This window comes from Crotalus tigris, unplaced genomic scaffold, assembly GCF_016545835.1.
Source record: "Crotalus tigris isolate CLP2741 ecotype Arizona unplaced genomic scaffold, ASM1654583v1 scf7180000024359.8030256, whole genome shotgun sequence".
Classification (NCBI taxonomy): Eukaryota; Metazoa; Chordata; class Lepidosauria; order Squamata; family Viperidae; genus Crotalus; species Crotalus tigris.
In genome coordinates, this window is record NW_024100528.1 from 4087085 (window position 1) to 4112670 (window position 25586).

Genomic DNA, 25586 nt, shown 5'->3' on the forward strand with positions numbered 1-25586 from the left:
AAGCAGCATTTCTCAACTCCATCAACCCCATACAGAATTCTTCATAGAAAGTACTCTTATACTTGCAAACTATATAGTCATACAGAGTATGACCAATACTTCATACAGAGTAGTCTTCATATAGAGGTCAAAGTAGTATAAAACAAAGATATATTGGCCTTCGGTGATGGTTCTCTAATTCTTGATCTTCTCTCTTAATAAGTCTATTTCTTTGTTGTTTTTAAAAATATGCACTTTGGATATTTTATTGTTAATTTAATTAGTTACTAAACGAGTTATAGTTTATAATTCTAGTAAATATATTCTGTACTATAGAGGCACCACACTTTCCTAACTACGGTTGAAATACACATATCTATATAATTCTCAGAATGATACAACTATGCATTATGGCTTTGAAGTATGCTTCAAGCTATAATCTGACTACTGAAAAATGATTGTTTCTGAAAATTATTTGGATTGTCTAGGGAGCAATCCTATGACTCTGACTACTATTTGACATTGTCACAGAAGAGAATCATATAATATTTCCATCAGCATTCAGTAATATATGATAGAGGAACAAACTTGTTTTACATGAAAATTGGAATGTGCATGGATTTTGCTACACTATAAGTTGGTTTGTTTGATTTTTACTAAGCATGTTATATAAACCCTCTTCCTGTTCCACCAGGCTAGAAAATGGGAGACAGTAACTTCAAGTCCTGCCTTGGGCAAGAAACCAGGTGGTTAACTTTGAGCCAGTCACTATTTCTCAACCCTAGGAAGCAGGCAATGAGAAATCACTTCTGGAAAAACTTGCCACAAAAACTGCAGGGACTAGTTCAAGCAGTCGTCAGAAGTCAAAAACTGATTTGAAGGAATAAATACATTAAACAAATAATAACTAAACAAAGTGTGGTTCAGTATAATGTGAAGATATAACCAGAGAAAAAATGCAGAGCATGCTGGATAAAATAAAATGTGCAATGGGAATGTGATCTTAATTCTGTGATATAATTTAAAGCTTGGCATTTTGCTTTGCCTAAGTTCCCCACCACAATTGTTAATCATTTAATGTCAAAATTATTGCATATCTGGAACAGAAAGGCAGCCATATTCCTAACCAAAAGTGGCTGTATTTCAAAAACGAATAAAGTGATTTGGCATCTTCTTACATTGAGAATGCCACATAAATATCAGTTGTTATTAATATTTAGCCTTTAAACAAACTAACTCTACATCTGTATTTTCATCTTTGGTTTTCCAAAATGAATATATCAAGGCTGGGGACACTATATAAACCTGTGTGAAAAACAGAGTCTTCTGTGGCACAGCTGGGCGTTCAAGAATGATTTATTCCCAGATTTATCATCTCTATACTGACTCTCCAACAAAGCAGCAGTTTTTAGGCTTCAAGGAATTCTGTCAAGGAATTAAAAATGCAACCAACCCCACTGCTTTTGATTTAATGCAGGCAAGGAAAGGAATAGCTTTCCGAGGCACAGCAATGACAACAGCACTGCATATTACTCCTTTCTCTCTGCAGTCTATACTCCCCAAAAGCTGTGCTATAAAATTAAATCAAACCAATAAAAACAGCCCAATACAATATGATTAAAAAAATGCAGGGATCTTGTAGCACATCAATTAATTTTGGAGAGAATTTCAAGATAAACATAGGCACATATATAATTTATGGAAATAGAGGCAAAATCCCTTGTTGCATGTGGCAATTTAAAAATTATGCACCAAAAATCTTGTCTTAATGCAGAAGGTACTGTAGATTTATGTGCTCAAAATGACAATAGGCTACAGGAATTATTGTATTATTATTATTAATGAAGTAGCAGAAAAAAGAGTTTTTGTAGTTGAGTTCTATCAATAGCTTGGCTTCTCTCCAAAATTCATTTTTTCTTTGGTAGACATGACTTACAGAAGCTCTCTGCCTGTCATAGTTTTGTCCTACACCTGAAATGAACCTCGTGTACAAACACTGGGTTTTAACAACTATCACCATTCCAGAGTGCTCAAAAAGACCTTTAGCATGTTTCCTTCAGTTTTACTTTTAACTGAAGCAGGTTAAATCTGATGAAATAATTGTCCATATTAGAACACAATTCTACAACTTTTACTAAAGCGAAGTGGCTAAAGACATTCAAGGAAGCAAAAGTAACATAACACTCCTGTTTAGCTTTCTAGAAAAAACATGCTAGAGTTTGTCTTTATCAAATGAAAAGAATAGAATATAAGGGTTGAAAAGAATATTGAAAGTAATATAGTAGCAACACCTCATCCGGTACAGACTCCACTATTACAGCATTCCCATCCAGCCTTTATTTAAAACCCTCCAGTAAAATAAAGTCTAGTTTTACTTCCTCATACACTGTAAGATTGCATTTGCTTTTTTTTTTTTTTTTTGCAGCTGCATCATGCTGTGGGATCTTATTGAATTCATGATGCATCAAAATTCCCAAATCATTTTTCTGTGTACTGCTATCTAATCTGGCACTAGTTCTATACTAATGCTTTTATCCAACCCAAATATAGGATTTGGTCCTGTTGAATATTCCAGCTCATCTAGATAATTGTTACAACCTCTTCTGCCTCAGAGGAATCAGAGACTGAAGGCATCAGATGTCAATAATCTATCAACCATTTGAGGCTGACTGAACAAGTGAGCATAGAAGCATGTTTGGGAAGAATCAGGTGACAAGGGACCCAATCTTGTCAAAAGACATGTTGTGAATTTAAGAGGAATAATATTGAAAATATCTATATTGAGCCACACCTGCAGTTGAGATACTTATGCAAAGAGTTTATCAATCAACATCAGCAATCAGGCACTCCCTTTTTAGTGGATGACTTGGTGAAAGTTTCAATGTATCATCTGACATTCAAAAACTATATAGGAAATTGGACCATCAGCTTATTGGGCATTTCCTCTCAAAACCATCATCAGTGCTGGGACCTTCAAATTCCCACCAACCTGAAACAGCTATGCCATATTCCCTGATCCTTGTTGGCTGTAGTACTTCTACAAGCCCTCATTATCACATCTACAGTTCTTGGACTAAAGAACTGTAAATATGAAGTAGCCTGTATCCTAGATCAGTGATAGCGAACCTTTTAGAGACCAAGTGCCCAAACTGCAACCCAAAACCCATTTATGCATCGTCGAGTGCCGGGTGGGCATGGCCCATTGGGTGGGTGTGGCCCATTGGGTGGGCATGGCTGCGGTGGTCACAGCAGACTGGGTGGGACTAAAAAGTTCAATCAATCAATTCCAACTTTGCGAGATCTTTTTTTTCCCCGCGAGAAATTGAAATTGACTGATTGATTGAATCTTTTTTTTTTTGCACATGGCGGCGGAGGCCTAAAGCGAAAAGGTTTTATAAAACCCAGCTGAAGGTCTAGGACTGGGGCGATAGCGTACGTGCCCACAGAGAGGGCTCTGAGTGCCGCCTCTGGCACCCGTGAATAGGTTCACCACCACTGTCCTAGATTCTAAAATATGAAGTGGCCTATATCCTAGATTCCTATTAGCACTGGTGACAAGTCTAATACTTGATTGATTGGAAGGGTTACATCTAGGGAAATGTTCCTGAGAAGATGCAGATCAGAACCAGGACCCATGCTTGGTCCAGCAGTTTCTTCATATTGCCCACAGCCAAGGGAGGTGGTCCTGTAGTCTCTACTGACTGAGAGGAGTAAGAGGCCAAGAGACCTGATCCAACTGGCTGTAAGGAAAAGGTAAAAACTCAATTTCTTAGGCTCACTCAACAAGAAACAACAAGAATAAGTGCATGACGAGACAAGTGATGAGGGTCCTAATCCCAATACTCAAAAGCTTTGAAGAAAAGGAAAAGGTACAAATGTCTTTAATTATGCCATAGTTGTATCTAGGCTGTTAGAAGTTGGAACAATTTTTGTCAACCTCTAGTCTGCATTCCTGTGTCATTATTTTATGCCTTGTCTCCTGAACCTTGTCACTTCAAGATGGACCTACTGGCCAAATCCCTTGTTTTGAACTCTGAACTATCATCGTCTATGTTTCTATCTTTCTAACTGCTCAACACTCAAATAATTTATTAATTAAAATAACTGCCTTTTGGGGAAAAGCAAAGAAGAAGTTGAATAATTTAATACTTCTCCCATCCCTGCTCTTTTCCTAACTTCCAAGGTTCATTCCTTTCTTTTATTACTGAAATAAAAAGGAATTTTGGTTGCTTTTATTTCCTTTACAAGACTCATTTTATTTCATGCTTTAATCTTTTTATCTTTATTTCTATAGCAATTGGCTAGTTATTTGTACACCTACTTGTTACTACAACCAACCTTAATTTTCTATATATGTCTTTTTAAATTTTTAGTTTGGTCAGAATGTTTATCCACAATGTTTCTCAAGCTTCTCCCCACCCCCATTTTCAAATAGTAAGTAACTGTACTTCTAATCATAGGGACAGATGTTCCCACCATCCCCTCCCATTCCTGTTGATCTGAGGATTTCTGTCCATCAGATTCTGTCTAGTACTTTGCAAAATTTATTGAAATTGTCTGCCTTAAAATATGCTGAGGATATACACCTTCAGTTTATCTTTTTGAAGAATCTAAACTCTAAAAAAACATAGTGACATCTTTCTACAGTTTTACTGTTTTGCTCATTTATCCACTTTTTTCCTATTAGATTAGACTGGAAGATTTAATATTTTTGTCTCTTCTTTAGCCTTTTGAAAAATGCAACAGTTAGCAAAAACACTTTGGACATTCCAGTCTTGGCTAAATTGGCATTCCAAAAGATATCTGGGATTACTGCTATGTCTCTCTTCCTTTAACTTCCTGTAATCTTGTCCATGAAGGCATTAGTTCAGACATGTCAAACACAAGGCCTGAGGGCCGGATGCGGCCCACAAAGCCATCCTGGAAATAGTGAGAGAACGGCCCCCGCTGCCTTGGCCCTGGCCCAGGCCAGCTGGGAGCCAATGTACAATTTTATGGTGGCCATCTTGGCACTTGCCCCAGTGGATCATGCCTTGGCACTTGCCCCAGTCCACCCCTTCTGCCAGAGATCTTCAGATCTGTCCCCCTCCTGCCTAGGCCCCCCGTAGGCACCCTTGATGCGAATGATGTAGAACTGCCCACGCCCACCCAGTAAGCCACACCCACTCCATCCACACCCTCCATTAGGCTGCACCCACTCTGGCCACACCCACCTGCCCCGCCAGGGCAACCGCAATGCTGATGCGGCCCTCACTGAAATTGAGTTTGACACCCCTGCATTAGTTCTTCTGCTTGGCCTAGCAGTCCATATCATGCTCCATTAAACTCTTCTGCTGGTTCCCCTTTCTTATATTCCTTATCTACAAACTCTTGACTAGACCCCATCCTCAAGATTCCTGGATCTCTAAACATTTCTGCCATTCCTTGAGAAATAATGCCAAATATCTCCTTTTGAGTGATAATACTTCCAATCCTTGATTTTTAGTCATAATTTTGACTCACCAGGTTTCAGTAATGCTTCTCAAATCACACATATCTTCTCCATTAATATGTCAAGGTGTGTTTACCACCTATAAATACTTCATTTATATATTTGGCATCACACTGTTTTTTGGATTTTCTTCTCTGTCTGTATAAGATTCAGTTTAAAGTCCCCAAGACCAGGTCTGCAAAGTACTCCAAACATGTTCTTTCTTATCTACTTTAATAAATTGGGTGGTGCCAATTTTGTATTATGCAATCAGCTCATGCATAGTTTTTGTTGGCTTTACAGAAGAAAAGCAAGAGAAATTCTTTGCAAGTCATTGCTTTCATTTCTATGTTTCTCTGATAAACAATAATAAGAAAGGTTCTCCTTTGTCTATCCTTGCCAAACTCCTGTTGCCCTTCCTATTCAGATGCTCAATGTTCTTGATTTCTGACTAAGTGACTTCCTTATGTGTTCAAGTTTGCCATTAGCAAGACAGGGTGACTTTGGGCAGTCCCTTTATTTCAACCCAATCCAGCTCACAGGATTATTGCAGCAGACAGTGCTATAAAGTTTTATATCAATCAATTAGATAACAATTCACCACATTTAGTCTAGGAAGTTTTTCATTTCCATATCTAAATATGGAATGAGTCTATTCACTCCTCCATAACTTTTTTTTATATTTCAGAAATAAGCACAAACCAATTCAGTGACAAAATGAGAAGTAATAAAAGAGAAATAATTAGCAATTTCCAAGTGCACAAGAGCAAAATCAATCAAATAATTTTAAAATGAAAATTGAGGAAATAGACCAGATCCTACACAGGGAAAAGACAAATAGAATGACTGCAAGAGGTGGTCACCTCTACCTCCTGCCAAGTTTATGTTATCCCACACATAACCTGTGCCAATTTGTCCTGACAATAATTACCAGGACTTCCTTGACAGATAATTATGAGAACATTAGTAGAGTATTAGAGAGAATTACCCATTTTTCACACATTGATTACATGCCACTGTTGGCTCATTAACTTATCAGCTTTTAATAGCCCCATTCTATCCCTTGCTCCATCCTTTAGCTACCTTCAAACCCACTTAAGTCAAAGCATACTAAGAAAACAGATTTCACTAAATCAAAAATAGAAAGTGTTTAAATGCATTTGCCTTGCTCAAAAAGGACTCATTAATCTATTGCCGGCAGGCAGTGGCTATGTACATGTACTACAAGTTCAATTTCTTTGCCTGAAGAAGCCATTTAACTACACACTGAGTTTTCTATATCTACCCATCTTACCAAAGTGTGCAACCATGATTAAATTATTGCAAAGGCCACTGATAGGAAAGGGAGGGATAGATGACATGAATCACTGCTTTCGATCTAATAAGGTAGAAGGAAATTGGGTGTGTGTGGGGAGGGAGAGGTGGTAGGTTATTAAATGGTGATTGCAGTTTGATAGATAATACTGGGAAGATTAAAATCCTGGTGTAATTATATATTTTGCAGTGCATATTTCAGACTGTATTTAGAAAAGGGAGGCACCATAGGGATTGGAACCAGAGCATTGGTTTCCAGTCTCATACTGGAAGAACTGGCTTAATGAGAGATGAAAACGTCATACGTCATAATGTATAGTAGTCCAATGCCCAGTATAATTCCTTATAAATAATCTAAATGTTCTATTGATTTTGTGTATTATGAAACATAAAAGTCTGTTCATAGTATAATAAGCATGACAGAACAAAAAGATTGAGGAACAGGTACTTTTCCTTTCGATCATGGAATTTGGTTGCTCTTTATTACAATATAGCAGATCCTGATTGACAAATGGGCTTCCAGTTTCTTCAGTGATTTTTCCAATTCCTGTTATCATATTCTTTAGAAACAAAGGACAGCCTTGGTTCTGGGTTGATAGATGAACCCAGAACTAGATGCATTGTATTATGGAGCTCAGGGTAGAAAAAAGCTCATTGTAACAATATTAGTACCCATGACACTGAGAATGAAGCAAATTACATTTAGAAATACTGTGTTTGTGATAATATAAAGTACTGTAATAGACCAATCTATCTTTCTTTGATGAGAGATAACAGAGCACATCCAATTTAATCAAAAATAAGAAGTGTATCATTTTATTTTGGATTTAGCAAAGTGTCTCTCCTTTACTGTAATTTCCAACTCATGAGAAGCAGAAAGGTCTGCATCTATTTTCACAGTTCTTTACTCAATTCATATATTTTTTTCCAAATGGACCAGGTGAGATCGGCCAGACACTTATTTACATAATTGTATTAAATGTTTTTTTTTAAAAAAGATAAAAACTAATACAAATTCATATAAAATAGGAAAAAGAAGAGAAATAAATTAAAGACAAAAGCTAAAAGTGTTAAAAAGTAAAAGAAAAGTAAGAAAAAAGATATAAAGAAGTAACTTTCAAGCTTCTTTACAGCAGTTATAAGTACAATTATAAAGCTATCTCTTACTATATGGTTACTACATAACTCTCTTCTTTCTGTAATCTATTTTGTCTAATCGTCAAAACTATAAACCATACATTCACTTTTTTGTTTCATGCAAAACGTCTGCAAGAGATTTTCAGTCAACAATAAATGTAGTTGTCTTTTCTTTGATGAAAGAAGTCAATTTAGCAATCTCATCATTTCCCATAATCTTCACCAAGCATTCCTCCATTTTGATTCATGTTGAGTCTTATGCATACTGTAAGCTTGAGGCAGTTATCATCTATATAAACAAAATCCCATGCTTTGTTCTATAGGGGTCAGCAACTACTCGAAGAACTTGAGGTTCCAAGGGGTCAACTCGGGAGACTCAAGGGGAGGCTTCCAGGTCAAATAGAACTTTATTTGGCCAATTGAAGTTGCTGGGTGGAACACTGTCTGAAACACTGGCAGCTGGGTCCAGAAGTGTCACACAGTGGTCAGTTAGGCACTTCTATTTATATACAGATAACAAACAATCACAAGGTGACACTTGTTGGCACACAGAATGTTAACCAATCATCTTTCATTACTTTCCCACTCTTTCCCCTGTCTCTGGGTCTGTATACGTGATCTTCCTGCCTTCACAAAATGGCGTCCCTAATGCAAGCACAGTGTACAGAAGCAAAATGGCTGTCATCATGCTAATAACAAAAATAACCTTTTGTACAATCCCTATAATTTAACAGTTTGTCCATCAATCCCAAAGTACTGAAATGCTTGTTTCAACTGTATGTTAATCTTTAAAAACCTCTGAATATATTTGAATCCAAAATTTTCAAGCTTTTTTACGTGTCTACCAAACATGATAAAATATCCTTTCTTGTTCACATTGCCCTGCCACTAATGTGGGAAAGAAATAGAATAACATAGAATAAAGAAGAATAAAGTATAATAATAATAATAATAAATCACTAAAAGCAAAAATCATGTGTCTGCATAATCTCTGAAAGAAAGCTGTGTTAGCCAAAAGCTGTATTAACAGTACGTGAATGACCTAATGCATATTTAGAAACATTGTATAAAAGTAAAAACTGCCTTCACTGTATTCCCATGAGAAATGGAGCTAACGTGTGAGAAACTATCTGAATGTTACACAAAGTAGATTCCATATACAATGTAAGATTCCATCTATGCTTCCTTTGTTCCTGAGAAAAAGAAACCTATAAAGCTTTAGTTTAGACCCTCCCCCTTGTTCAGAAATTTGCTGATTGTTAAAATCACTTCTGAACCTTTTGCGCAAAAATAAAAAAAACTTCTCTTTTACCCTTGGAATCCTTAAAAGTCCTTATTTTTTAAGGCTTTTATTTTTCCACAAGATTTATGGCGACTCCGCCGGGACATTTTTAAGGGCTTTTAAGAAAAGGGATTTAACCTTCCAAGATGGAGTGCCCTGGTGGGGGCCCCTCTCCTAAACAACGACAGCTCCAAAGCCGGCTCTGTAGCTCTTGACTGTGGGGAGACCTCGACGGGAGGAAAGGGAATTTACCCATCAACGAAGCATTCCAGTCTAAGGATCCGTGAGGGTGACAGACAGGTCTTAAATCAACAAAGGAGTCTGGAAAACGCCTGTAGGCAAGTATTGTAAAACAGGAAAAAAACCTGATCCCTTTTGGATCGGGAGAGGGGACCGATCACCCCCTGAGAAGGTAAAGGTGTCATCCTTAAGCCTTCAACAGGCAGGATTGTGTGGGGAGGTTAAACCATTGTAGCTCATGCTTGAGTGATCAATGGTAGTGTATTAGAGAGATGGGTGGGAAAAAGTCAAAGGAGAGCGTTGACCAGACGCTACTCCAGTGCATGTTAAAGAATTTCAAAAATGGTTTTTCTAGGGATTATGGAGATCCAAAACCAAATCCAGCCATGTTAAAAAGATTCTGTGAATCTGAGTGGACTGCCCTGGGCGTAGGGTGGCCAAAAATGGGATCGGCGAATCCCGAACTCGTTGCACGGGTTCATCAAATTGTGACTGGAAATAGTTATTGGGACCAGTATCCCTATATTGACCAGTGGAAAATCAACATTGCACAGAGACCCAGATGGCTAGCAAAATGTCAGATAGAATGTGCAAAGATATATCTGGCAAGCCAAAAAGCCAAGCCTCAAACAAAAGCTAAGATTTTCAGCCAGGAAGATAGGGAGGAAATGCCCAGACAACCACCCCCCTGTATTCCTAGAAGAGAAGAAGGCACCCCCCTGTATTCCTAGAAGAGAAGAAGGGAGAATAAATCAGCAAATTCCACCCCCTCTGCCTGAAAGAGAAGCCCAATTTCAGCCAGAAGCTGGTGAGGAAGGAAAATTAGCAACAGCTGGATCCCTTCAAGAAACAGATAAAAGCTTGAATAACTTTGAAAATGAAAACAAAACAGTTTCTAGCCGAACCAGGAGCAAGTTAGAAATAAAAACAGAAGAAAATATAGCCCCTCTAAGAGACGTGTTGGTTCCTAGACCAGATAACACTAATATTTCAATGCTACAATATGTTCCATAACCGTGACAGGGAGGAGGAACACAAATCAGATCAAAAAGAAAAAAAGAAAGTTGAAATGTTAGCCGTGGCATTGGGAAAAACATGCCTAGGACCCAATCAGTGTGCCATCTGTAAACAAGAAGGACACTGGCAAAGGGAGTGCCCCCAGAGGAATGGCCAACCCAGGAGACAATCTCGCCAGTATGGAAGAGGAAGAGGATTTAGAAGGACTTTCCAGAGAGGCTTCAGAAAGAGCTTCAAAGGAAGAGGGCATCCAGTTTATCCCAATCAGACAGAGGAAAGAGAAGAAAACATGATCAGCTTAGCTGACATGGAATGGGAAGACTGAAGAGGACAGGGTTCTATCGCCCCACCCCCAGAGCCCATTGTTAAAATACGGGTGGGAGGACAGGTTGTCCCGATGCTAGTTGACATGGGAGCCACCAGATATGTCCTAAATAAATCCATTGGCAAGTAATCAAATCCTTGTGGTAGCCGTATATTTAAAAATTAGCCAACGTGCTTTAGTCAAGCCCTTGCCCAAGATCTTGCTTATCTGAAGTTAGTCAGACAAGAGGATTGTTGCCTTCAATATGTCGATGATGTCTTAGTAACTGGCCAAAGTAGGGAGGATTGCTTTGAAAACACATCCAGACTGCTCCAATTGTTACAAGACTGTGGTTATAGAGCATCCAAGAAGAAAGCACAATTAGTTCAAGAGACTGTAATGTATTTAGGCTATGAACTTTCACAAGGACAAAGAACTTTGGGCCCCCAGAGAAAGCAAGCTCTGTTACAGATTCCCATCCCATAAACAAAACAGGAAGTTAGAGCCTTTTTGGGAATTACAGGCTTCTGTAGAATTTGGATTCCTAACTTCGCTCTCACAGCTAAACCATTGTACCAAGTTTTAAGGGGACCAGAAAAAGAACCTCTTTTGTGGCAACAGGAACAAACCCAAGCAATAAGACAACTGCAACAGGCTCTCACCACAGCCCCCACCCTAGGACTACCTGATATATCCAAGCCTTTCTCACTTTATGTGGATGTAAGGCAAAATGTAGCTTTAGGGGTCCTTACCCAAAAACAGGGAAGTTGGAACCGCCCTGTCGCTTATTTGTCAAAACACCTGGACATTTCTTCCCAGGGCTGGCCCCAATGTTTAAAAATTCTAGCAGCAGTTATGCTATTACTGCAGGAGGCAAACAAGTTAACCTTTTCAGCTCCAGTGACTGTTTATACTAGTCATGCCTTGCAGACAATCATTGACAATAAAGAACATTTATGGATAAGTAATCAAAGAATGCATAAAATACAGGCTCTTTTATTAGAAAATCCACAAGTTACACTGCAACAATGCTCAACTTTAAACCCAGCAACTCTAATGCCAATTCCTGATTCAACCAAACCTGTTCATAACTGTATGCAAACAATAGAACTACAATATTCTTGCAGACCTGATCTTACAGACCAACCCTGCATAATCCAGACTATCAATGGTTTACTGATGGTTCTAGCTTTATGGATAAAGGATGTAGACACTCCGGTTACGCAATAGTTTCTCAAACTTCTACTGTTGAGTCAGCATAGTTGCCTAGTCAAGCCAGGAGATAGAGTATGGGTAAAGCACTGGAAATCAGATCCCTTGAGCCCAAGATGGAAAGGACCGTATACTGTTGTCATGTGTTCTTCTTTGGCAGTGAAAACCTTGGAAGGAAAGTCTTGGATCCATTGGAGTAGAGTAAAAGCAGCAGCACCAGCAGATCCGGTGACCTACAAGGTGGACAAGACTGACAAGCCTTTGGTGTTGAAATTTATAAGAAATACAGCAACGGGTTCCCAAGACACGATGTGATCAACAATCTTGCTGAGACACCCCAGGAAGCTGTCTCTCTACGCATGGTGGAAGATATGAGGATTCTACAGCTCATAATATTTGTTAATTATTTAATATGTACACACATTCCTACACAAATCAGTACAATGGCTACACGAGAGGTCATAATGCAGAAACCCTCTAATAAAGAATTATTGAGTAGCATACACCAAGAAATAGCAGAAACACAGGGAAACCAAGGTTGTCAAAACTGTATCAAAACTACAAAACAAGGAAACCAGATAACCAAGACTTTGATTTACCATACAGTTAAACCAGAAGGGTGCCAAGATAGTTCTCCTGACTCTTGTACATATAATAGAACTACATATAAAGTTTGTAGAAAAGGTGTCCAATATCAGTGTTATAACCCGAAGTCTGATCCTGATAGTTGGGCCTTACAAATCAAAACACATAGAACAAAAACTAGCTATAAAGACCAGGCATTCTTAGGGATCTCCCAATGGAAATCCAATCCACACTCCAGTTTTAGCGTCACCTTTGATGTTTGCAAAGCAGCTAATTATTGGACTCCAACATATGGTTGTGGAGGGATTGGTAATATTCACAACTTTATCCCAAAACATAAGTACTTGTGCCCATCAGATGGATGTGTGGTCAAATGTAAGTGGTGGTCATGTATTAAGTGGCATACCCAAGACCCAAAAGAGATAGACCACATCTTGTTTGAAAAGAATGAACAAAAGCAAATTCCTGTGGAACGGATAACTGTAATTTGGTGACTCTCACAGTCAAGAATGGCAGTTGGTTCCTGGAACAAAATAGGTGGGAAAGTAAGAAATGGATGTTTGGGATAGGAATAGATACAAATGGCTACGACCCAATGTCAAAAATAGAAGTCAAAATTATAACTGCAACCAAAAGACCAGAACAAAAATCATTATTTTGGTCATATTATGAAGAAATGGAGAACCTACATATTCCTAAAGTACCTAGATATGTAACCAATACCTTTGTTAAGTTAGCAGAAGACATTGCCCATACTTTAGGCGTGTCTGTTTTGTGTGTGGTGGAACAAACATGGGAGAAAGGTGGCCATGGGAAGCACAAGAGTTAAATTATACCAAGGTACTAGAAATGTCTAAAAATAATAATTTAACCTATACAAGTGGGAAAGGTGGTGATTGGGCTCTCACTTCCAACTTGGTAGGACATGTATGTTACTCAAGAAACAAAACAAAATCTTGTGTAGCAGTAGGTGACCTCCTATGCACAGGGACATGGGAAAATGGTAAATGGTGGTCTAGAACCAATGAGACCACTGCTATGGATCCTGGAATTAACAATGCTGCTATGACTATGAAGGTTTGTAGGCCTGAAAGTTTTGTTAATTCTAGGATGTATTTTAATTCCTTGCTTGCTCCCCTGTCTTATAGCCATGATTCGGAGGATCTCAGAAAGTACAGCCAAATTAACACCAAAACATGAAACAATGTTAGCCTTATGGGAATATAAAATGGTACCTTCAAGAGATCCGGAATCAGAGGTAGAATAATGGAAGTTTAAGCTGGAAAACTTCCAAAGGGGGGAGTAATGTGGGAAAGAAATAGAATAACATAGAATAAAGAAGAATAAAGTATAATAATAATAATGAAAAATCACTAAAAGCAAAAATAATGTGTCTGCATAATCTCTGAAAGAAAGCTGTGTTAGCCAAAACTGTATTTTGCATATTTAGAAACATTGTATAAAAGTAAAAACTGCCTTCACTGTATTCCCATGAGAAATGGAGCTAACGTGTGAGAAACTATCTGAATGTTACACAAAGTAGATTCCATATACAATGTAAGATTCCATCTATGCTTCCTTTGTTTCTGAGAAAAAGAAACCTATAAAGCTTTAGTTTAGACCCTCCCCCTTGTTCAGAAATTTGCTGATTGTTAAAATCACTTCTGAACCTTTTGCGCAAAAATAAAAAAAACTTCTCTTTCACCCTTGGAATCCTTAAAAGTCCTTATTTTTTTAAGGCTTTTATTTTTCCACAAGATTTATGGCGACTCCACCGGGACATTTTTAAGGGCTTTTAAGAAAAGGGATTTAACCTTCCAAGATGGAGTGCCCTGGTGGGGGCCCCTCTCCTAAACAATGACAGCTCCAAAGCCGGCTCTGTAGCTCTTGACTGTGGGGAGACCTCGACGGGAGGAAAGGGAATTTACCCATCAACGAAGCATTCCAGTCTAAGGATCCGTGAGGGTGACAGACAGGTCTTAAATCAACAAAGGAGTCTGGAAAACGCCTGTAGACAAGTATTGTAAAACAGGAAAAAAAACCTGATCCCTTTTGGATCAGAAGAGGGGACCGATCACCCCCTGAGAAGGCAAAGGTGTCATCCTTAAGCCTTCAACAGGCAGGATTGTGTGGGAAGGTTAAACCATTGTAGCTCATGCTTGAGTGATCGATGGTAGTGTATTAGAGAGATGGGTGGGAAAAAGTCAAAGGAGAGCGTTGACCAGACGCCACTCCAGTGCATGTTAAAGAATTTCAAAAATGGTTTTTCTAGGGATTATGGAGATCCAAAACCAAATCCAGCCATGTTAAAAAGATTCTGTGAATCTGAGTGGACTGCCCTGGGCGTAGGGTGGCCAAAAATGGGATCGGCGAATCCCGAACTCGTAGCACGGGTTCATCAAATTGTGACTGGAAATAGTTATTGGGACCAGTATCCCTATATTGACCAGTGGAAAATCAACATTGCACAGAGACCCAGATGGTTAGCAAAATGTCAGATAGAATGTGCAAAGATATATCTGGCAAGCCAAAAAGCCAAGCTTCAAACAAAAGCTAAGATTTTCAGCCAGGAAATAGGGAGGAAATGCCCAGACAACCACCCCCCCCCCTACGTTCCTAGAAGAGAAGAAGGGAGAATAAATCAGCAAATTCCACCCCTCTGCCCGAAAGAGAAGCCCAATTTCAGTCAGATTGTTCCCTGCTTGGTTGTTAGGGACCCTATTTTCCAGAGGTACTCCAATTTCATTTTCTCCTGTCATAGTCAAACTGATACCTTTAAGAAGGACCTCAGCTGGATTTAAAATTTATATATTTCAAACTCAAGAAGAATGTAGGAAAGCCCAGATCAGCAGGATTATTTCCACAGTCAATTACTGTATTGTGCCTCTGGTTACAAGAACAAGGCTAAGCAACAAAACGTGTCTGGTGAATGAGGATTTTCATCCCCTCTTTTTCTTATACATCAGCACCACCTGTCCCCTTTATGCAAACAAGGAATTTCACTTGGGTTGTATGTTTGATAAGGTAAGGCAATCCTCTTAACCCTATTATACAACCGATTGTGCTTCCTTAATCCAGCAAGGCCTTGCACAGCTCCTGTAATCAGGAGGTTCTGTTCTTTCCTCTTTCTCATTTCAAAGCTGAACATTAAAGTGGGATGAAATATAAGAAGTAAATTATTGAGGCATCACAGGCTGAGCACTCAGCAGGGCTGGTGAGATTATAGGACAACCAAAGGTGTAGATCCTGCAAAAGAAACAGGGTTAAAAAGCACATAGCCTTTGGCCATAATTGAAATGGATAAAATGAATCTAGGAGAGGAGAGATGAACAAGGATGGGGATTCATTTCTTTCTAAGAGGCTTCTCTGTTCCTTGATGAAGGGATAAACATTGATATGTGAGAAGGAGCAGGAGGGATTGAGAGAGCTCCCTGTTATCCCACTGGAATGAATAGGGTTGGTGCAACGATTGTAAAGCCTTATTAAGCAAATTACTATAAAGGACAGTGTGAGTCACATTTTTAGATCCTTGTCAAATATAGAGCTTTAAAAATCACACATAGTCATCACAATACAACAGATCAATTGTACACTCCACTCTTCCGATGGGTGAAGTGAGACCTTTGGGGGAAGGGCTTTCTTTCCATAGAAAAGCAAAAAATGGATATGGTAAGTATTCTGTTTTAGAATCAGAGACATCGAGGCGAGGCAGGAGTAACAAAACACAACTTCTTTATTGAGATCACAAACAGCAAACAAAATGGTACTGGCCCTTTTATACTCCCTTTGCAGGGACAGCATCAGCCTATCAATGCAAGGCTAGTCTCCCACCTTGCACATGCTCACAAGGCTGGAGACAGCCTATCTGGTCCCAGGCAACCACATGGTCTGCCCCGCCTTCTGCAGCCTCCTGAGCCTGCTGAGTCATTCAGCAGGCCCAGGACATAACAGTAAGCATGGTACGCCATTTACTTGAACTATAAATGCACAAGAAGAGCATTGGTAGAAACAATATTCTAAAATCTTATGATAGGCAGCTAATCTATGACCTCATCTGCTAGCTAGAGAAAGGCAAATTGTCTATAAAAATCTTCCAGGATCCTGCCAATTATCCTGCTTCAGTGACAAACCATGGTTCTTCTTAATTTTATGCAAGAAATGTTTGTTATATTTGAACTACTAGTTTTCCTAAAAATATCCACTAGCCATCTTACACAATAGGGAACTATACCTCAATGTGTTCAGCTGGTACCTTTAAGATAGATAGTTTCTTCCAAATTCTTTTCTGCACTATGCACTGGGATGCAATTAAGGACAAACACAAATAGCTTTTCGAAATTAGCCACCAAATGTGTGAGCAAAAAAGTTTTGGTATATGAATTTCCCAACTAAGGGATAGATAATTTTTGGACCATTTCTGAAGTATACTAAAATGAACCAGTAATGCTGGCAGCACCATTACAAAAAAAGACCCTTGTGAGGAGCATGATAAGATTTTCCCCCTCTCTTGTGATTTAAGGAAACATGAGAAACTAGGGAAGCTGCAGAATACTAAATACAATGAAAATCAGGTCCTTTGCTCATGTAAAGATTCCTGAGCCAACACATCACTAAGTAAGTGCACTAAAACCATAGCCAAACTCCAATTTTTTTTGAAATTGTGTGTAAAGCAATTCAAGTTAAATAAGAAATTGGAGGGAAAAAGTGCACTAGTAAATAACCTGAAATAGCATAACTAGACAATTCATTCTTGATAGTATATTAATTGGAGCAGGAATATGAACTTTGTTTCTTGGCCTGGCAGAAACTCCTTCCAACACCAATTATCCACTGTAAGTGAGTTTCATATAGCACAGTGTTTCTCAACCTTGACAATTTTAACGCATGTGCACTTCAACTCCCATTGCTGGCTGTGGAATTCTGGGAGTTGAAGTCCACATGCCTTAAAATTGTCAAGGTTGAGAAACACTGATATAGCACTATTGATTTGCCTCTATCTTGTAGTGGGGAAAGTGTCCCTGAACTTTTACTTCACCCTTTTAAACTACAAAAAAAAAAAAAAAAGGATTTGTTTCTTGCCAAAGGAAAAGCCTGTTTCAACGAACAAAATGCACAGAAATAATGCATGAGGGCAATTTTCCTATTCCAGCAGAATGCAGAAGAGAGGAGGCTTTTAATTTTCAGCTTTTATGCTCTCTATTCTAAAGCAAAGAGTGAAAGGTTCAGTTCTGGTAAATTTAGACAAATAAGTTTCCTTAGATGGTTGTTCTTTTCCAAGCAGAGTATATGATCTGAAGGTGAAGTGACTTTAAAAAAAGAAACTTAGCAGTGAATCCATGAGAAGATGATAGATAGACTGCTGCATGGAATATGAGCCTAGATAAATGGAATGGAGCCTTAAAGGGATTCAGACCGAATATTTTGGGGAATTTGGAATAACGCTGTGAGTTCTAATCATAACCATAAATCCCACCAAATACATTAAGCTTGCTATACAAGCCTTCAGCTTAGGAAATCTGCTTTTTAACTGGCAACCACTAGAATCCACTATGTGAACAGATGGCACAGGGAGAAAGATATAAGAGCTACAAATAAGCACTCACTAGTAGTTATTCCAAAAATTATTAAAGTTCCAGCAGAGAAGAGTTGGATGTAGAAGTAAAAGAAAAAAAATTGTTTTCCTTTTTTGCTATTTTTTAAAAGGGCAACAAATCCAAGGAGACTAAAAGGAATGTTTATATTTTATAGAAGTAGACTAGAACAGTGGTTCTCAACCTGTGGGTCGGGACCCCATTTGGGGTTGAACGACCATTTCACGAGGGTCGCCAAACAACGCAGTCCGCCATTTTTTTTACCCTTTTCTTTAGCTGTGCTACTCCCTTTTATTCTATTGGCTTTTGAAAGCCAATAGAATAGACTCTCTTGAATAGAGTCTAATTCTATTGGCTTTCAAAAGCCAATAGGAATTGTCCAGGCTGTCTCTGCCCTGCTGAGCCCGCCAAAAGTCCCATTCTGCAAACGGTGCTGCACCAGTTGAGTAGTCCTCGACTTATGACCGGTTGAGTAGTCCTCGACTTATGACCGGTTGGGGGGTTGCGGCATTAAAAAAGTTGAGAACCACTGGACTAGAAGGTGCTATTTAGTCTATATAATCCATCACACCACCACTATTACCCCTCAGTGTAAGAATTTAAATTAAAGCATCCATAACACATGACTGTCCATTTAATGAAGGGAATTCTTCTATTTGGTTCCATGGATGAACTAATTTTACTACCAAGAAGTATTCCCTAATAATGACCATTTAAAAATGAAAGTTTTAAGTACAGCTATGAGGGTGCCAAGGTTTGTTTTGAACTCTGGATTTCTAGCTCATTAATAATGTCACAACAGCTTTGTACTAAATAAATATGGATTAATACACTAATAGGCTCTGCCTTATCTCTTGATTTCCCTCTGATTTTAAAAGTATATTAACACCAATCTCTATTGTTACTGATTAACTCATAAGCCATATCAAAATACAAGATAAAACATTCAAAATAAAACATAAAAAAATACAGGGACATGTAAAAGTGAAATACAAGGAACAAATTAAATAAAAGGGATAAATAAGAAATGCAATATCATGTTTCTGAGTACCCCTACAATTTACCCTAATCAGACCCACATATGTAGATATCAGTGGGACTGTTTTATTCCATAAACGGCCAATGAATAGTGTTTTGGGGTATGCATATCGAATATGATGAAATGCATATCAACATATTGCAAGGAGGTAAAATTAAAGATTGGTTAACAGCTGGAAAAACTTACCTGATAATGAAAAATCCAACAAAAGGGGCAGCACCTGGCAACTACAGCCTAATTACCTGCTTACTAAAAAATTTCTAATAGCTAATTGGTGTGATAGTTGATGCAGTCCAACAACGTGTAACTGAAAACAAGCTCATTCCACCTGAGCAGAAAGGAAACTGCTCAAGCAGCAGAGCTCCTAATTGACAAAATGATATTGGAAAATGGAGAAGGAAAACCAACTTGAATGTAGCATGGATTGATTACAAGAAGGAATTCAATTCCCTGACACATGATTGGATAATCAAGTACTTAGAAATAGTACGAGTCAGTAAAAACTTCACTTTTGTGCAAAGATAAATGGCATAATGAAAGACACAGTTACTTCTCAATGGTGATAGACTGGGAGAGAATCTTTCAAGGGTACTGTTTATCAGTATACTGATTTCTCTGCCAACAATACTGAATAATTCAAGACATGGCTATCAAACACCAAAAACATCTGCCAGGCTATTCCACTTTCTTTGCATGGACAACCTGAACCTGTATGGAAAAAAAGCCATCTGAAATAGATTTGCTGCTCAATGTTTCTGTATATACTGTCAAGACATTGCAATGGTTTGGACAGGACAAATGTGCCACTTTCACCATAAATGGAGAAAACTACTAAAAACTTAAGAATCAAGATGCTCTATGGCAGGGGTGTCAAACTCAATTTCACTGAGGGCTGCATCAGCATTGCGATTGCCCTGGGGTGTGTGTGGCCAGAGTGGGTGCAGCCTACTGGATGGGCATGGATGGAGTGGGTGTGGCCTACTGGGTGGGCATGGCCAGTTCTACATCATTTGCGTCAAGGGTGCCTATGGGGGAGTGGGACAGATCTGAGGGTCTCTGGCAGAAGGGGGTGGGATTGGGGCAAGTGCCAAGACATGGTCCACCGGGGCATGTGCCAAGATGGCCACCACAAAATTGTACATTGGCTCCCGGCTGGCCTGGGCCAGGGCCAAGACAGTGGGGACCGTTCCCTCACTGTTTCCAGGATGGCTTCATGGGCCACATAAAACCACTTCGCGGGCCGCATCCGGCCCCCAGGCCTTGTGTTTGACATGTCTGCTCTATGGAAATAATTTCAGGAACCTGGATGAAGATGATCATTACAAATATCTGGACATCTTTCAAGCTGATAACATCATACTCTCTCAATTCAAGAAGGTTAAAATGAATATATCAAGAGAGTAAGGAAGATCTTAAAGTCCAAACTCAATGGAAGAAATACTATCAAAGCAATTAATAGATGGGCAATTCCAATCATTGGAAGGTTTCAATAGGTGGATAAAAATGCCATGTCAAGTCTAAAAATCTGGCTGATTGTGCAATCAACCATAATAATAAAATGGTGGACAACTCCCAACAACTCTAGGTAGTTTACAAATTTTAAAATCATTGAAAACAAGGAGATAACAAAAAGAATAAAGATTGCAGTAATGGAAAAACTGGATGGAAACCATAAAAAAAGGGGGGGGGCTTCAAATATTATTGCCAAAGACAGAACAAAAGTCAAATCTTCAAAACTAGGGTTGGGTATGCATTTTTAAGGGGAACCTCCCTTTACTTCAATATAGTGTAGAGATAGAACTTCTGCAACTCTTTAAAACATCTTGAGCAACATAGTATAAATCCTAACCCTAGCACTTTTCTTTAACTTGCTCATTTTTTTTAAAAAAAAAAGATTAAATAAATAAGCAAAAAAAAAAAAAAGCTAGCTATATCCAAAGCTGGGAATTGGGAATCTACTTATCCATAGTTGCATAAATAAATGAATCCATAAGCCATGTATACAACAGAATATTTGCCTGATATTAAAGGTCTTTCACCAAAAGAACTCTGCATAAAAGGAGCATGTACCATCACATACTCTTTTCTTCATTAATATAATATGGTAGATATGCAGAATTATAAATGTAAGGTTGTACTAATTTTATGAATTTTTGGCCAGCTATTTTAGGTAGATAAATTTCCAGATGGTACATTTTTATATACAAGTATAGATAGTACTTTCAATCAATCAATGAATATCTGTCCTTTGCAGGGGAAATAGGAAATTCAGGGGTGGACAGAATGGCAAACAATGGTTATAATAACTACTGCAAGTAACTGTAACTGTTTATCTAGTTCTGATGTGGGAGATTCATAGTGGTATATTATCAATTACAAGACTTAAGTCATTGGAAGATAACATATGGCATGTTATTCTTCAGCCTTCATCCATTGTAATAATATCTATTCACAGAGGTATATTTTTATGTTCACTTCTTTTTCTAATTCATAAATATTTTGATGCACATACTATTGCTTTACAGTTATGCTTTTATCTGTAGTACCCCATGATACTTTTGCTATAAATACTAACCTACCACCTTTTGTATCAAAAACTCAAAAATATAGGTCTGCAATTCTTCATTTTCTGTAGACCATTTGTTTTAAAATGACAGGAACTGAAAAAAGCTTCCAAAGCTAATGTTTTATTTTAAAATTCATATGAAGCTGCTGTAATTTAAATACATTTAAATTACAGGGTCAGACTTATATATTGTTGTATTTACTTTCACTAGGAAATTCCTAGGTAAAACAGCAAAGAGACACTGCATAAGGGATAGATTTGTTCATTTACATATGGGCAAATGATATGTAACTGCTTTCTGGAACTGCTTTCTAAGAGGGATAGAATCAAGATCATGTGCCTTGGTAAGGCCACACTTGGAATACTGCATCCAATTTTGGTCACCACGATGTAAAAAAGATGCTGAGACTCTAGAAAGAGTACAGAGAAGAGCAACAAAGATGATTAGGGGAGTGGAGGCTAAAACATATAAGGAACGGTTGCTGGAATTGGCTATGTCTAGTTTAACGAAGAGAAGGACGAGGGGGGGCATGATAGCAGTGTTCCAATATCTCAGGGGCTGCCACAAAGAAGAGGGAGTCAAGCTCTTCTCCAAGGCACCTGAAGGCAGGACAAGAAGCAACGGATGGAAACTGATCAAGGAGAGAAGCAACCTAGAACTAAGGAGAAATTTCCTGGCAGTTAGAACAATTAACCAATGGAACAACCTGCCTCCAGAAGCGGTGAATACTCCAACACTGGAAGTTTTTAAGAAGAGACTGGACAGCCATTTGTCTGAAATAGTATAGGGTTTCCTGCCTGAGTAGGGGGTTGGACTTGATGACCTCCAAGGTTCCTTCCAACTTTATTATTATTATTATCGATCATCGCACAATCAGCCAGATGTTCAGACTGGATTTGACATTTTGTCTACCTATCGAGTCCTTACCCAGGACCTGGGATAGGCAGATGTGGATGTTTGATGGTATTACAGATATCGTCGCAGGATGGAAGCAGTTCCTAATAAGGCCGCCTTTTGCAATTGACTAATAGCGAATTTGTCAATGCCAATGGTGTTCAAGTGGTGCTCCAGTTGTTTTGGGATTGCACCCAAGGAGCCTATGACTATTGGTACTACCCTTGCTTGCTTTTGCCACAGTCTTTCTATTTCTATTTGTAGGTCTTTGTATTTTGTTATCTTCTCCAGTTCTTTCTCGTCTATTCTGCTGTCTCCAGGCACTGCCACATCCACTATCCAGACTTTTTTGTCTTTCTTATCGACAATTGTTAAGTCTGGGGTGTTATGTTGCAGGTGCTTGTCTGTTTGAATTCTGAAGTCCAGAGCAGTTTAATTTTATCATTTTCTATGACTTTCTCTATTTTATGATCCCACCAGTTTTTGCTTACAGGCAAATGATATTTTTTGCAGATCTTCCAATGCACCATTGTTGCTACTTTGTCATGCCGCTGCTTGTAATCAGTCTGTGCAATCTTCTTGCAACAGCTTACCAAGTGGTCCACTGTTTCTTCAGCTTCTTTGCATAGGCGGCACTTACTGTCTGTTGCTGTCTTCTCAATTTTGACTTTGTATGCATTTGTCCTTAAGGCTTGGTCTTGTGCAGCCAGAATTAGTCCCTCGGTCTCTTTCTTCAATTTTCCTGCTCTTAGCCATTGCCAGGTTTTATTATTATCTGCTTTCCCAGCTATTTTTTTCATGTATTGGCCATGTAGTGCTTTGTCTTCCATGCCTCTATTCTGTTCTTCATTTGGTCTTTCTTGTAGGCCAGTTTGGTCTCTCCAGTAGTTAGTAAGCCTTCCTGATATACTAATTTCAGTGCATCTTCATCATTGTTCTTCAGATATTCTTCCAAAGCCATTTTTTCTTCTTCAACCATCTGATGTACTTGTAGCATTCCACGCCCACCTATTTGCCTTGGTAGATAAAGTCTATCAATGTCACTGCGTGGATGAAGGGCATGATTCATTGTCATTATTTTTCTGGTCTGCCTATCCATTGCTTTTAGTTCTGCTTGAGTCCAGTTTATTATTATTATTATTATTATTATTATTATTATTATTAATTCATAGTTCATATTTTTCAAAAACAAAATTGGTGCTCTTGCTTTGATTTAAATACTAAAGATCTATAGGATCAGAAACATATCTATTAGGGCTGCAGAATAGCAATAGCAACAGAACTTTAACTTATTTACCATTTCATAATGCTTTACAGCTCTCTCTAAGCAGTTTACAGTGTTAGTATATTGCCCCTAACAATCTGGATCCTCATTTTACCAACCTCGGAAGGATGGAAGGCTGAATCAACCTTGAGCCAGTGAGGATCGAACTCCTGGCAGTGGAATGCAGACTTAGCCTGCAATACTCATTCTAACCACTGTGCCACCATAGCTCATTAATAACATTTCAATTTCTAAAATAGATCCAAGGAGCTTTCTTGGGTAGTAACTTGTGTATTTTCATTTTGAACAAACTAATAATAGAGAAAGTTCTAAAAAAGGTAACTTAGCATATTGTGAAATCTGTCTATGTATATATGCTTTTAACACCTGTTCTTTTATGCTACTTCTAATTGGCTGCAAGCTTTCCTATTTCATTAAATCACTTTTTGCTTTTGGCTTCAAGACAATGTGAAAGTCCATCAGTACAAGATACAAACTCTGCAATGCTTCTGCATTTTGCTCTAGTGCTGGCTATACTTTTCTGCTACTGGCTTACATAAATGTATAACGGATGCACATGAAGAAGTCATTCTGATTCTTTCATGTGCCACTGACTTTAAATTCAGAGCTGAAAATGCCATAAGGTTTAAGGGGGTAGTTTCAAACATAGTTCCAAATTCTCTTGCTAGTGACAAATCAGCCATCAACAGGCACATAGAGATAAACAATATCTACATATCATTCCAACAAGATAATGAAAAAGCCAAAAAGAAAACAAAAAGACCAAAACACATCTCCACCAGTAATCAACATCCAGATAAGCAGAAATAAACATCAAGATTAATACTAGACCAACAATCAAGTAATAAAAACAATACTCCAGTCCAGGAATTACCAACTCAAAACAGCAAGTTAACAGTAAACAATAACCTCATCAAGAACACTCCCACCAGCACTGACAAGACAAATTACCTGTATATAACAGAGAGCAAACCCTTCTCCCTTCTAGCACTGATGAACTTATCTAATTGGTTAATGAAACATCTGCAAGAAAACAACCAAGCTCACAGAGCACCAAGATGTGAACATCTGTACAAGGTCCATAATACATTGACTCCTTTTTTTCCCTTTAAATTTCTTATTCACTGAAAGTTGTGATATGATTTTTAAAAATTCCTTAGCTTCAAATCTCATGCTTGTATTGAAAGTTTCATGAAGGTTAAAGTTGCAAGTTTGCCTATGTACTTACAGCAAATTTTCTAATCAGTCATTCCATGATTAGGCCATATTGGTATATATGAATATGGATATCAATCCCTTTTAAGTGTCTACTTTGTTGTTTTTAATTTCATTTTTTAAATCATGTTTCTCATATACAAGGTCTCTTCTATCACAGCAGTAATGGTTGTGATTGTTTTTCTCTTTTATATCATGATCTAGGTTTTCTGTTCTTAGAAAAAAAAATCCATCTTTACCTCTTTGTGATTTGATAACAAAACTCATTTGGTCTAATTTTTGTACAAGAAACTGTCGCTCCAATCTTTATAATCAGGCATGAAAGTAAACTCTTATCCATCTAGTTTCACTTTTTATTTAAGTGCCTGGGGCTAATATGCACATTTCTATTTCTTACAAAGATTCCTTAAAAATATGATCTAAGGAAAATTCATCTGAGAATAAGGGTTTTTAAG

The 25586-nt window shown here is 38.2% G+C and overlaps 1 protein-coding gene across 2 annotated transcripts in view; it reads right to left on the reverse strand.

Moving 5' to 3' along the window:
* The window catches only part of LOC120300776 (limbic system associated membrane protein), a 580799-nt gene that overhangs the window by 501716 nt on the left and 53497 nt on the right, over positions 1-25586 (reverse strand). The gene's annotated exons all lie outside the window — the stretch shown is intronic.